A 13,955-nucleotide genomic window follows, 5' to 3' on the forward strand; every position below is an offset into this window, starting at 1 on the left:
TCGTGATTACTTATTTTTCTGCTCATAGCATCAATAAATTTGTCGATTTTAGAAGATAAAGTGCTAATCGTATCTCTCGATTGATTTTGATAATTAGTCGTACGATTTTGATTAGCATTAGCATTATTATTATTATCTCTCCAGTTAAAGTTAGGATGATTTCTCCACCCAGGATTATATGTATTGGAGTAAGGGTTATTAGGTTGGTTTTGCCCTTGGACAAAGTTTACCTGTTCAATTTCGCTCATACCTTCGTAATCCACATCCGTTTGGATTGGCTTACCATTAGGATCACACAGTGCCATAAACCTATCAATTTTGTGCGATAAGGCAGAAAACTGGGCTTGCAACATCGCAACTGGATCAAGATTCACTATACCTTTAACTGATGATGTAGTTGAGGATGATGGTTTCGCTATTGGTACGTGTTCACGTTCCGCGGGCCACATACTGCTGTTGATTGTCATTTCCTCCAAAAGTTCTCTTGTTTGGGCAGATGTTTTCTTCATGAATAACCCTCCAGACATAGCATCCAATGAACCTCTAGTTGTAGGATTTAGTCCATTATAAAATGTTTGCATTAAAAGTTCAGCGGGCAATTGGTGGTGCGGGCATAAACGTTGAAGTTCTTTAAAACGTTCCCAAGCCTCATAAAGAGTTTCATTATCATTTTGAGAAAAAGATGTTAACTCTTTAATGACTCTTGCGGTTTTTGCTAAAGGAAAAAAATTTGATAAAAATGCTTGGGCTAATTGCTCCCAAGTCTCAATTGTAGCGGCTGGTATAGAAGTCAACCATTCTTTGGCTCGATCCTTCAAAGTAAAAGGAAAAAGGCGAAGTTTGATTACTTCCGCAATCACATCTGTTATTTTAAAAGTGTCACAAATTTCTAAGAAATTTGTCAAATGGGTGTTAGGATTTTCGTTAGGTAACCCGTAAAATGTTACATTATTTTGTAACATATTAAGCAATGCTGGCTTAATCTCAAATTGATTTGCATTAATTTGGGGTCTAACTATACTGTTCGTTACACCGGCCACTCCTGGCCTAGCGTAATCCATAAGTGTGGCCATAACTTCTGGCTCGGTAATTCTAGTTTTTATTGGAGTTTTGTTTTTCTTTTTCTTTTCTTTCTTGTTCTTTTTAAGAGTTCTTTCAATTTCTGGGTCAATAGGATCTGGTGACGTGCCTGAACTTCGAGAACTGCGCATGAACCTGAAATTTCGCACGAACCGAAACTACCTACAAAACAGAATTTGAAAAATAAATATGTTAGTAACTAAAATATAAAAGTTTGAATAAGTATGAATAAACCTAGATTCGAAATAAAATACACAAAATCTAAATTTTTGTCAAAAATTTTGGCGTTCCCCGGCAGCGGCGCCAAAAACTTGTTGAGCGATTTCCGCAAGTGCACGGTATACGCTTGTAGTAATAAAAGATATCGATCCCACAGGGAACGCTTTTTAACAAAAACTTATTTTGAATCGGTTAAATTTACTTTTAAGGTTTATAATATGGAAAATCGTTTAATTGGTTTTGGTTTTGAAATTGCTAGATGTTAGAAAATATTCTGATTTAAGAATGAATTTGCAAGACAGGAACGTTTAGTACTTTTTAGAAAAGTAAACAAATGTATTTGTTTGCATTAAGCAAAGAAAACAACTTTAAACTTTGTATGAATTATAAAGATGAAATAAATGACGGAACCTCTAATTATTAGGCTTTGAACATGACAAAACCCTTATCCGGGATAATTGCCCTTAATCAAATTAAAACTCTTCCGAGATAATAATTTGCCTAAGTGTTCAACAAAGTTTCCTTGTAAAGATTTTGAATTAAATACGTTTTAATGAAAACACCAGCATCAATCCACTTCAGATCCTTTACCAAAGTGCTGCATAAAAATCTATCGAATAGAACGGACTTTATTAGATGAAATATAAATTGATACAAGTTTACAGAGAACATGGAGCATGGAAACATTCGACGACTTGCAAGTGAACGGGTTGTCAATCCTTTCCTTGGGTTTCATTAGAGTTTGTCAGGCTCAGGGGCGGATCCTCTACTCAATCTTCTCGTTGAATCTTCGTAATAGAGACTTGGTCGGTCTACTACCAAAATGAAAACTAAATTGGAACAATGTCTAAACGCTACTGAATTTGTTATTATTGAATAAACAATGTGTGTACATCATATTGCTTTTTACAGAATCGAAATCTAACTTCTGAATCACTTGACTCGGAATTTCTGCATAAATTCTATACTAATCTCTTTCTTCTACATATATTCAACTCTTCATCAACTCTTCATCAACTCTTTATTTATAGATGTTGAAGAGTCTTGATTGAAGTGTTGTGTCCGTTGTGAAGGATCATATCCATTATGAAAGGACGTCTTTATCCACCCGAACGATCGCGTTTCATCGAAAAATGAAAATGTGCAATTTGGCTTCTACAGACTCCTGCTTTTACCGAGAATATTTAATTCTCTACCAAGAATGGGGGAGCATCAATTGGTCTTCGAACGAAGGGAAGGAGAAGCTGAAGGGAGCGTGTCGCGACTGAGAATTGGGGGGCCACGGTCGCGGCACGGAACGTTTTCGTCGTCTTAGACTTTCGTTCTCGTCCTCCATTTGGCGTTATTAATTTTCGTCGTCTTCGACTCCTTTTGTAGGGTTTTTCTTCTGTTTTTGAGCTCTTTTTGTTCCTATTTGGATTTTACCAAATATTTATGTACCTTACAAGAAAGAAACATATTCGAGAGTAAAAGCTTTCTAAACAGTTATAAATAGCATAAATTCGTAGCAATATTGATGTAATTACTGATGATATTTTAGGTATATTTTGGGCTTAACAGTTACAGAAACCTATATAAATACCCCAGCTTCCTAGGATCAAAGGTACACTTACTGATTCTCTACTTTTGTGCTTACAGTTTATTCTCAAAAATATTACTGACTTTGGCATCGGAGTTTCCCCGGCCGATCCCAACGGTGCCTCACAGGGAAGTGCTCCGATCAAGGATTTTTCCCAAGTTATCAGTATACCTGGATCATCTTTTTGAGTAGCAAGGATGAAACATTTGAGATGTTCACAACATTGATTAAAAAGCTTGAAAATGACAAAGACCTAAGAGTAGCTCATATTAGAAGTGATAATGGCGGAGAATTCAAAAACCAACAGTTTGATGAATTCTGCGAAGTCAGTGACATTGACCATAACTTTTCTGCTCCTAGGACGCCTCAACAAAATGGGGTTGTTGAAAGAAAAAACAGAACAATAGTCGAAATTGATAGGACAATGCTGAGCGAAAATAGGCTTCCAAAGTATTTCTGGGGTGAAACTGTCCACACAGCATGTTACATACTGAATAGGGCTTTAGTTAGACCTATACTCAAGAAAACCCCTTATGAACTTTGGAAAGGACGAAAGACCCAACATTGGCTACTTTTGTGCCTTTGGGTGTAAATGTTTTATACTCAATACAAAAGATAATCTTGCTAAATTTGATGCTAAAGCTGACGAAGCGATCTTTTTAGGGTACTCAAGTAACAGTAAAGCATATAGGGTGTATAATAAACGAACTCAAGTTGTAGAAGAGTTTGTCCATATCGAGTTCGATGAAACTGACCCTACAGGAAAGACAACTCAGTCTGCCGAAGATGAACCAAGCTCAGCTTCCGCTGACCAAAATGGAGCCGCTGAGTCATCAGTATAAGGACTGACCAAAGGTAAACACGAAACAGAAATTACCTTTGCTGACCAATCTACTCCTGCAGATATTGTAGAAACACCTACTCCAGACAACTCAACATTACCTAAAGAAATCAAAATTCCAAGAGGACATTCGGAGAAGTCCATTCTTGATGCTGCTGACAACAAGCTGATGACGAGAGATCAGCTTAGAAAGTATCTCAGCAATGTTGCATTCGTCTCAGTACATGAGCCAAAGAGTTTTGCTGATGCTGAGCACGACGAACACTGGATAAATGCTATGCAAGAGGAGCTTGATCAGTTCAAAAGAAATGAGGTATGGGATTTAGTACCAAAACCTAGGAACCAAAAGACCATAGGAACTAAGTGGGTCTTTAGGAATAAACTAGATGAGCAAGGCAACGTAGTCAGAAACAAAGCCCGGCTTGTAGCCCAAGGCTATAGTCAGCAAGAGGGCATTGACTACGGTGAAACCTTTGCACCCGTAGCTAGGTTAGAGGCTATACGTATTTTGCGTGCTTATGCTAGTTACATGAATTTCAAACTATAACAAATGGATGTCAAGAGTGCATTTCTTAATGGCTTTATAAACGAAGAGGTTTATGTTAGTCAGACTCCAGGGTTTGAAGATCCAAAACTTCCAAGCCATGTTTATAAACTCAAGAAGGCCCTGTACGGCCTGAAACAAGCACCACGTGCTTGGTACGAGAGGTTGACCAATTTCCTACTGACCAGGAACTATGTCAGAGGTAAAGTTGACACAACCTTATTCATTAAGAAGAAGGGTAAAAATACCCTTGATAACTCGGGGAAAAATCCTTGATCGGAGCACTTCCCTGTGAGGCGCCGTTGGGATCGGCCGGGGACACTCCGATGCCAAAGTCAGTAAGGAAGATCAAGAGAGCAAACTGAATTGACAAAGGGTAAGTAAAAGTGTACATTGATAGCCTAGGGATGTAGGCTATATATAGCTAGGAAGTCGTAACCTTCAGCAACTAGAAGGTCTCCATTAATGCTCCATTAATGGCGGTTACTGGTTACCTTTAAGCTGGCGGTTACTGGTTACCTTTAACCTGGCGGTTAGCTAATTGATAGCTCATTAATGGTCTTTATGGCCGAGTCGGCGGTTAGCCGTTACTGTGATGAATCAGGTGAAAGAGGAGATTCGCCTCATAGGTTCGCCAGCGGATCTCACTGAGTTGAACCGTGGAGATCCGCCATTCGGTTCTTCTTGCGGCGTTCTCAAGGTGAATATCCCTTTTGGTCCTTGGGATAATATTCTGTCAGTAAGATGAATATCCCTTTTCGTATTCTTTGATCCGTCAAGGCGTATGTACGCTCTCCTTGAGAGCTATGGCGGGTCTCCGCTACTCGCTCTCATCGGGCGTATCTCGTTATGGCGTATCTCGCCATGGTCCACGTGGCGTGGCATAATGCTAGAGACTCCTTCCTTTTCCTCATTATTTGCATATTCTCCCCTGCATTAATTATCATTAATTCCACATTAATCATGTATAAATATCTCTTTTAAAAGGAATAATGGTTTGCCATTATTTCTATTAATTTTCCCTTATTCCTTATTCAAGAATAATTTGGGTTGTTATCAGAAGCCCCCCCTAAAGGTATAAAAAGCTCTTTAGGGCTGTCTAAATGGTGTTTTATTTTTCTATCTTGGAGGAAAGTGGACCCGCCCTAGATGGGGGATCATATATGGAAATGATGCGCCTTTTGGGGCTTCCTTATGCGGGATCTTATGAACAAGATCCGCCCTATGTGGGATCATATATGGATATGATACGCTTTTAGGGGATTTTGCTTCTTCGTGGATAGGTGGCCAACCGTATCCATTGTTAGCCTCTAGGGGCTTCTGGAGAGTTATATTTCCTTTAGAAAGGGAATAACCCGCCCTTTATGGGACCATTTGTTCCTACGACATAGGATTATGATTCGCCTTAGGGACTTCTTTTGTTCAGTTCTGCCATATTGAGGAGAATGACCCGCACTTAGGGATCAGTAAGAATGATCAGCCATTTAGGTACTTTTGTGCATTTTGTGGAGGCGAGACTTTGTCATTTCTATGATGAAGACGTGAATTCATTACTTTGATGAAGACGAGGCTTCATTGTTTGGATGAAGACGAGGCTTCATTGATTGGATGAAGACGAGGCTTCATGAATTGGATGAAGATGAGGCTTCATGAATTGGATGAAGACGAGGCTTCATTAATTTGATGAAGACGAGGCTTCATTGTTTGGAGATGAAGACGAGGCTTCATTACTTGGATGAAGACGAGGCTTCATTATTTGGAGATGAAGACGAGGCTTCATTATTTGGAGATGAAGACGAGGCTTCATTACTTGGAGATGAAGACGAGGCTTCATTACTTGGAGATGAAGACGAGGCTTCATTAGTTGGATGAACCCTTTGCTTTCCAGAACTATTTTTACTAATGCATTATATCTTTTAGCAAGTAATTTTCTAGAATCTGGTTTAGGATTTCTCCGATTGTTTAGGGTAGGTGGCCAGCCGTACCCCAATGTGTGAACCTTTGTGAAGGTTTAGAAGCTGTTCTATTCCTTTTAGAGGAAGTAAAGCTGCCTAGGGGATCAACTTGCTACCTATCTTTGAGGTGAAGCGATCCGCCCGTAGGACTTGTGAACCCTTCTTTGGGAAGGGAGTGAGAGAGTGTAAAGTCCTTGCGTCTAAGGAATGTTTTAACTCTTTCTCGAATGGTGATCATCTAAAGATGGATCCGCCCATGAGAGTGTTCTCCTATGTTTGAGGAGAAAGTTGATGGTGTAATGATCTCATGTTTGAGACGATTTTAACCCGCTTTTGATGGTGGTCAATCCTTTTCTTGTCTTTGAGGAGAGAGTTGAGCTCATTTGAAAGCTCCTGAGGGTCTGTGCTTCTTATCTTTATGGAAAGGGGATCCGCCCGTGATGGGATCAATTGTCCTATCTTTGAGGTAATTGATCCGCCTGTGGAACTTTTCATTCGCCAGCCACTGGGCGTATATCAGCACTAAAAGCTAGGCAAATGAATATAAGAAGTATGGCGAGAAAGAATAAATTATAAAATGTAGGATACTATAACAGTTTAATGCACATATAAGAATATGTAAAAATACTGATTTTTAGGCCCATGGTTCTGCCTTTTCCGAGCAACTAGAACCACATCCTCAATGATGTTTAACTTATGAGTAATCACATCTGGGCTTACTCCTGTGGGGATCTCATTCTCCTATGTAAATATGCTCTCAGACTCAATGAGAACTTTTTTAACATCCTCTTTGATCTCAAGTTTTAATCCTTTGGCGATCCGCACCCGCTTTCCATCAGCAATAAGGAGCGTTTCTGTGTCGCCCAAAGCTGTAGTGACAAGTTAATATTCCTCACCTTCGTCCTCTTTGGATTGTGGGCAGATTGATAGTGACGCCGAGTATAAGTCTCTTTAGCCACCTTTTGGTTCCCGCTAATCATTACTCCTCCTTTGCTGGTGGGAATGTACATTGTTAGACGACGGATGGAAATTAGGGCTGCAACCTCTGGCCCTTGGTCTGGATAGTGTGACCCGTCACTCCAATGATGTCAACAATGGTTGTTTCTATTTGGATCGGATCAACCTTTAGTTTGGCGAATGCACCTTTGGTGATGACATTGCGAGAACTGCCTGTGTCTTTACTCGCTTTATTTTATCTCCCATCCTTGAATCGCCATTGTTACTACCAATGCATCTGCATGTGGAGAGATTACCGGACCTGTTTCTGCAAAAGGAGCAATGGAGGGATGTTTTATCCAGAGCGGATATTTTTGCTTTTTCCACGGGTGGCTGATACACTGGTCCATCTGCTATGACATTAATGACACTTTTGAATTTATTTTTGGGATCTGTCTTCTGCTTGTCATCTTGTTATTTGTTATTCTGGACAAAGCTATCTAGTTTGCCAGCTCCCATCAAGCTTCAGTGTGGTGGCCAACCTGTAGTACGCTTTGGCGTTTCTTCCAACGGTTACATGCTCCCCTCCTTTGGGTTCGGGATATGTAATGTCCCGCTTATATTGAATCTTTTCTTTTATATTGTGGCAAGTTGGAAGCTTTAAACATTCTGTCCGCTTCGTACCCCAGGATCCGTGCTGTGAATGGCGATTTCATTTTAACTTGATGGCGTACCTTTCTGCATTGTTCTCTTGTCTATATAGAGCGGCATGCACTCGCCTTTCAATCTCATCATTCGTGTGTTCAATGTTGAATCATGATGGTGAAGCCGGTTCTTGATCTTGATCTCGATCATGTTGAGGTTATGCTTGGAGATATGGTTTAACGCGGATGGATGTTGTCACAACCGTGGGAGCCATTTTATCTAACTTCTGATATCTTGTCTCCGCATCCTTCAACATTTTGCTAATATAATAGATGGAGAACTGCTGGCCTTCTTCTTCTTAAATAACCACGGTGCACATATCTTTATCCATGACAGATTGATACAAATGCAGGTCTCCCCTTCAGATTGGTCTGCTCATCAAGGGTGGTTCTGCTAGGAATTGTTTTATACCTTGATATGCTTGTTGACAATCTTTCTAGTATGATGATCCGCTCGTTCAACCTCTGGATCTTTCTCACCCATTATGGGGTTTTCATTTAGGCGCTCTTTTCACCTTTTTCCTCGCATGGCTTTTATTTAGGCGCTCTTTTCACCTTTTTCCTCGCAAGGCTTTTATTTTATCTGGATTTGCTCTAACTCCTTTTTGGCCAATGACATAGTCAAGGAATTTTTCTGAAGTGACTCTGCATATACACTTCTTTGGATTGAGCTTTATTTTTCATATCAGTGTTTGCACTGGTTGTAGTATTAGCAACTCCCTTGTACCTGTGGGTTAGCACTGAAAGAACTCCAGAAGTGGGGCATGCTATGTCCATTATTAAAAGATTGTGGTAAGTCATAAAAACTATATTCACTTACCTTGGGGATCAATGGCTTGATCCATGGAACATACTTCATAGAAAAAGAATGTTTGCATTTGCCTTGTTGGCAAATATCATGTATGATGCAATTCTCTTTATGGAATTTTTAGTTCATCTTGGAATCAACTTAATAATTCCTTCACGTTGGTCCCTGACTCTAGAATGAACTTAGTCAAAGGATAAAACCGAGTAAATATTATATGTCAAACAAATTCATAATAGAATTTTAATCGTGCTTGTTTTAATAATAATATCACGTATAACGGTCATAACCATAAAGATTGCTACTGCACATGAATATCATAATGAATTCTTAATAAATAACCATAATGAGAATGGTTTAAGAATAATGTCCTTTTGTATTTCAATGCGCATTAATATCCAAGATAGCATATTTATTTTAAACGTCATAAAAGTTATGACATTCTATATTGGGTAAGATATCTTACATAGTTGCTATTTACTTGCAATTAATATTGTGCATCCATACATTAATGGCATTCAGAGATCATTAAAGCCTCATTTGAATGATGTGTAATTAAAGAAAGGTAAGTGATGATTTAATAATATAGTTATATATAAAATTACTCTTATATCATTTCATTTGTACGAATAAAATAAAAGAGAAAGGGTAATTTTGGAAGAAAAATACATGTACCATGATTCTCCTCCAATTTGGAGTGTAAGGAAAATTACTCAAAATTCACTCTCACCTACCTTCACATACAATCCTCCAATCTTTAAGGAATTCTCATGTATATCCTAAGAATTTTGCATAAATTAATGTTCTGATCCGAAACCGACACTTGCACTATTTTATAGTTAGCTCAGGACATGAAAGTTTTGTTTATCCAATTTGGTAATTCATCAGCCCATAATGGCCTTAATAGTTAGGGACAATTACAGGATAATTACAAATAGACTCAATATTTTCAAGTCTCTTGTGTTGGTAACAGAAATTCTAACAATGTCAAATAAACAGTTTTTATATGAATAGACACATCCTTGTAAAAAAGGGAATGAAATAACTGTTTGACAAAACAATATTCAAAAATATGAATTTTTGATATTAAAAGTACTATATAGGAGAAAAGCCATATATAGATGGTGAATAGTACAAGGAAAAACCAAATATGATTTTTTTTTTTAATTTCTTCTAATAGTTATATGCATGTTCATCCAAAAGACCGACCAGATTTAAATCATTTGTAATTACATGAGCCCTTTTATGATATTTTAATATCAAATGACAAAATCACATTGAATGGATGATTTTTTTTGTAAATCCCAAGATTACGGGTCTTATACATGCGTTTGTACTAATTCAATGATAATATCATATTACACTTGTCATGCATAAAAATATGAGGCATAGTAAGCATGCAAGATTTAATGAAAGATTTGTGTTTATGACTTCATCTTTCACAGTTTATTAGATTTATCATAATAACATGTAATGATATTCATAGCACTTTATAAGAGTGAGGGATCTCAATTTTCTTTAATTAAAAATGGAATAAGAAAGGGGAGGAAACTTATCTTTTTCATCATAAAATTCCAGATTCAATGTAGAAAACTCTTTCCCACCAATATATGGAGAACTGTATATTTGGATAGATTTGTTGTACTGATTGAGCCAAAGTTTGAGATTGTGATTTCTATTCCGTTGACTCCATTGTTTTGTTCTTTGTGAAACTCTATACAATCAAGATTTTGTGATCTTCTGTTTGTTAGAGATCCACGTTCACCGCACCAATTGATAACTCGGGGAAAAATCCTTGATCGGAGCACTTCCCTGTGAGGCGCCGTTGGGATCGGCCGGGGACACTCCGATGCCAAAGTCAGTAAGGAAGATCAAGAGAGCAAACTGAATTGACAAAGGGTAAGTAAAAGTGTACCTTGATAGCCTAGGGATGTAGGCTATATATAGCTAGGAAGTCGTAACCTTCAGCAACTAGAAGGTCTCCATTAATGCTCCATTAATGGCGGTTACTGGTTACCTTTAAGCTGGCGGTTACTGGTTACCTTTAACCTGGTGGTTAGCTAATTGATAGCTCATTAATGGTCTTTATGGCCGAGTCGGCGGTTAGCCGTTACTGTGATGAATCAGGTGAAAGAGGAGATTCGCCTCATAGGTTCGCCAGCGGATCTCACTGAGCTGAACCGTGGAGATCCGCCATCCGGTTCTTCTTGCGGCGTTCTCAAGGTGAATATCCCTTTTGGTCCTTGGGATAATATTCTGTCAGTAAGATGAATATCCCTTTTCGTATTCTTTGATCCGTCAAGGCGTATGTACGCTCTCCTTGAGAGCTATGGCGGGTCTCCACTACTCGCTCTCATCGGGCGTATCTCGTTATGGCGTATCTCGCCATGGTCCACGTGGCGTGGCATAATGCTAGAGACTCCTTCCTTTTTCTCATTATTTGCATATTCTCCCCTGCATTAATTATCATTAATTCCACATTAATCACGTATAAATATCTCTTTTAGAAGGAATAATGGTTTGCCATTATTTCTATTAATTTTCCCTTATTCCTTATTCAAGAATAATTTGGGTTGTTATCAACCCTGCTTGCACAAATTTACGTAGATGATATAATATTTGGTGCTACTGACGAATCTATGTGCAAAGAATTTAGTAAACAGATGCAAACTGAGTTCGGAATGTCTATGATGGGCGAACTCAACTTCTTCCTTGGACTTCAAATCAAGCAAGGGAAGAACGGCATCTTCATTAGTCAGTCTAAGTACGCCAAAGAAATGCTAAAGAAATTCGATATGGAAGATTGTAAGCCCATATCAACCCTAATGGGTACTGATATTGTCCTGTGCACGGATGAGAAAAGTAAGTCAGTAGACAGTAAGTTATATCGAGGTATGATTGGCTCTCTACTCTATCTTACTGCTAGTAGACCTGATATTCAGTACTCAGTATGCTATTGCGCTAGATACCAAGCTGATCCCAGAGAATCACACCTTATAGTTGTGAAAAGAATTTTTAGATATTTGCAGAGCTCAGTTAATGCAGGTTTGTGGTATCCAAACTCGAATGACTTCACACTCATTGGATACACTGATGCTGACTATGGACGGGACAAGATAGAGCGTAAGAGCACTTCTGAAGGATGTCACTTCCTTGGAAGCTGTCTAGTGTCTTGGTTCAGCAAGAAGTAGTCATCAGTTGCCCTGTCTATAACTGAAGCTGAGTACATTGCTGCTGGAAGCTGTGTGGCCCAAGTCTTATGGATTAAGCAACAACTTGAGGATTACAAAGTTAAAACAGAAACAATTGAAGTCAAATGCGATAACAAGAGCGCTATTGACCTATCCAAAAATCCAATCCAACACAGCAGGATGAAGCATGTCAGCATAAGGCATCACTTCATCAGAGACCATGTACTCAAAGGTGAGATCAAGCTGACCTACGTACCTACAGATGAACAGCTTGCGGATATCTTCACTAAGCCTTTGGCTCGTGAACAATTCAGCATACTCAGGGAAGCTATCGGTATATGTAATCCTGTTTAATAAATTCTTGATCAATATTGAGTGATTATACTATATGTCGAGTAGTTAATGCATGCTAAGTAACTTATCCACACTGAGCTAAGCTGGATAACATAGAATCACCTTATACTGACTAGACATACATGCTGAGTGATTACTACAGGCTGAGTTACTTCTGTATGAAAATCTCTTCTACGTAAAATTGAGCACTCAGTATTTCAAACATTTAGAATTCCAAATACTGAGTAAAATCCATTTAACATTAAATGCTAGCACACACGCCATAAATAGCCACCTAGGATGACGTAATCGCAATAATTAAGAAAACAAATGCGCCGAACATTTCATAAATGCTAGATTATTGTCGTTTGATCATCTCGAGGTAAAACCACTACTTCAACGTTCCAGATCAACTCGGCCCTCTATAAATAGTGGACGAATTCCCACTCACATCTCTTTACACTTTGAAATCTCTGGCAAATTGATTTCTATCTAAATCCCTAATCTTCAAATACTCTCAAAGAATCCCTAAAAATCATGTCGGATTCCCAGAACATCTCCGGAGCTGATTATGATGGGAATCACTCCGATGAAAACCCTCCATCTCCTGCTCAGCAGGAATACATCGAGACTCCCACCAAGTCTCAAGGACAAGGTCAGCATGACCAAACTCCGAGCAAAAGCCCCCAAGCTGACCTCGCAACCTCTTCGAAAAGGAAGAAGAAGAAGGAAAAGAAAGAACCAGAAAGAACCTATTCCCCAGTTTTCGGTAGCGTTAGGGGATGGAAAATTGATCGCTCCCGCTGGTTCTCTAAAGGGTTTGTCGAAGCTGAAAAGCCCTTCTGCGAATGGATCTCTAAGAATGGCTGGACTGGGTTGTTCTCTATCTGTGAAGCCACCTATCCTGAGTTAGTAAGGGAATTCTATGCCAACTTGCGAGCTGCTGACGAGGACAGTGACTACATGGTCACTGAGGTCAATGGGAAGAGGATCTTTGTTAACCCTCCTTATCTCGCTACACTGCTAAATCTAAAGAACGAAGGAGCCGAACTCAGAACCACAAATGATTTCGGTAAAATCGACTACCCCGTTGAATTTTGTAAACCGAAGGAGCACAAGGGAGAAAGAGCCAGTACGTGTATGAGTCAAAATCAAAAGATGGCTCACTACATTCTGACCAACTTCATCTATCCCAAGATCAATGCTCAATCTTATGCATCTAACTTCGAGCAGTGCTTCATATGGCACATGCTGACCTACCAGCCACTCAACATGCCTGTATTCCTCATCGGCGGATTTAAGCAAAGCACATGGACACTTAGGTTGGGGTCCCTTATTACAAAGATCCTTCAAGATCACCGAGTGAGCTTAGCAGAAGAAATTCAAGTTTGGGGTATGGAGATTTCTGCAGGTATTCTATTCGGCTTGGCTTATAACCAAACAATTGTACCAAGGAAAGGAAAAGGAGCGGCGGTTGAAGAAGCACAAGCTATGCCGACCAAGAAGGGAAAGAAGGTTATGGAGCAACCTCGTACTGACCGCACCAGGCAAGATAAAAAGAGAAAAGCTGATCAGTCAGCAAATGATGTCAACACAGTTCCTAAGAAGCTGAGAATAATCTCCGGTGCTAAGAAAATGGATGCTGAGCAAGGACAGCAGGTACCTAAGTCGGCAGAGAAAAGGCCAGTTGAGCCTGAGGAAGTCGAAAGTGAGGAAATTCCAGAAACACCTCTGAGGAAGAAGAAGAGATCTTCTGGTCTGAGTCCAA

The 13,955-nt window shown here is 39.2% G+C and overlaps 1 non-coding gene across 1 annotated transcript; it reads left to right on the forward strand.

Annotated features, from left to right (window-relative positions):
- Positions 1-597: 597 nt before the first annotated feature.
- LOC136225091 (small nucleolar RNA R71) lies at positions 598-704 on the forward strand. The gene has a single exon (XR_010686829.1). It is a non-coding gene; the product is annotated as a small nucleolar RNA R71 (small nucleolar RNA).
- Positions 705-13,955: the final 13,251 nt, after the last annotated feature.

The sequence above is a fragment of the Euphorbia lathyris genome, chromosome 3 (genome assembly GCF_963576675.1).
Source record: "Euphorbia lathyris chromosome 3, ddEupLath1.1, whole genome shotgun sequence".
NCBI classification, from domain to species: Eukaryota; Viridiplantae; Streptophyta; class Magnoliopsida; order Malpighiales; family Euphorbiaceae; genus Euphorbia; species Euphorbia lathyris.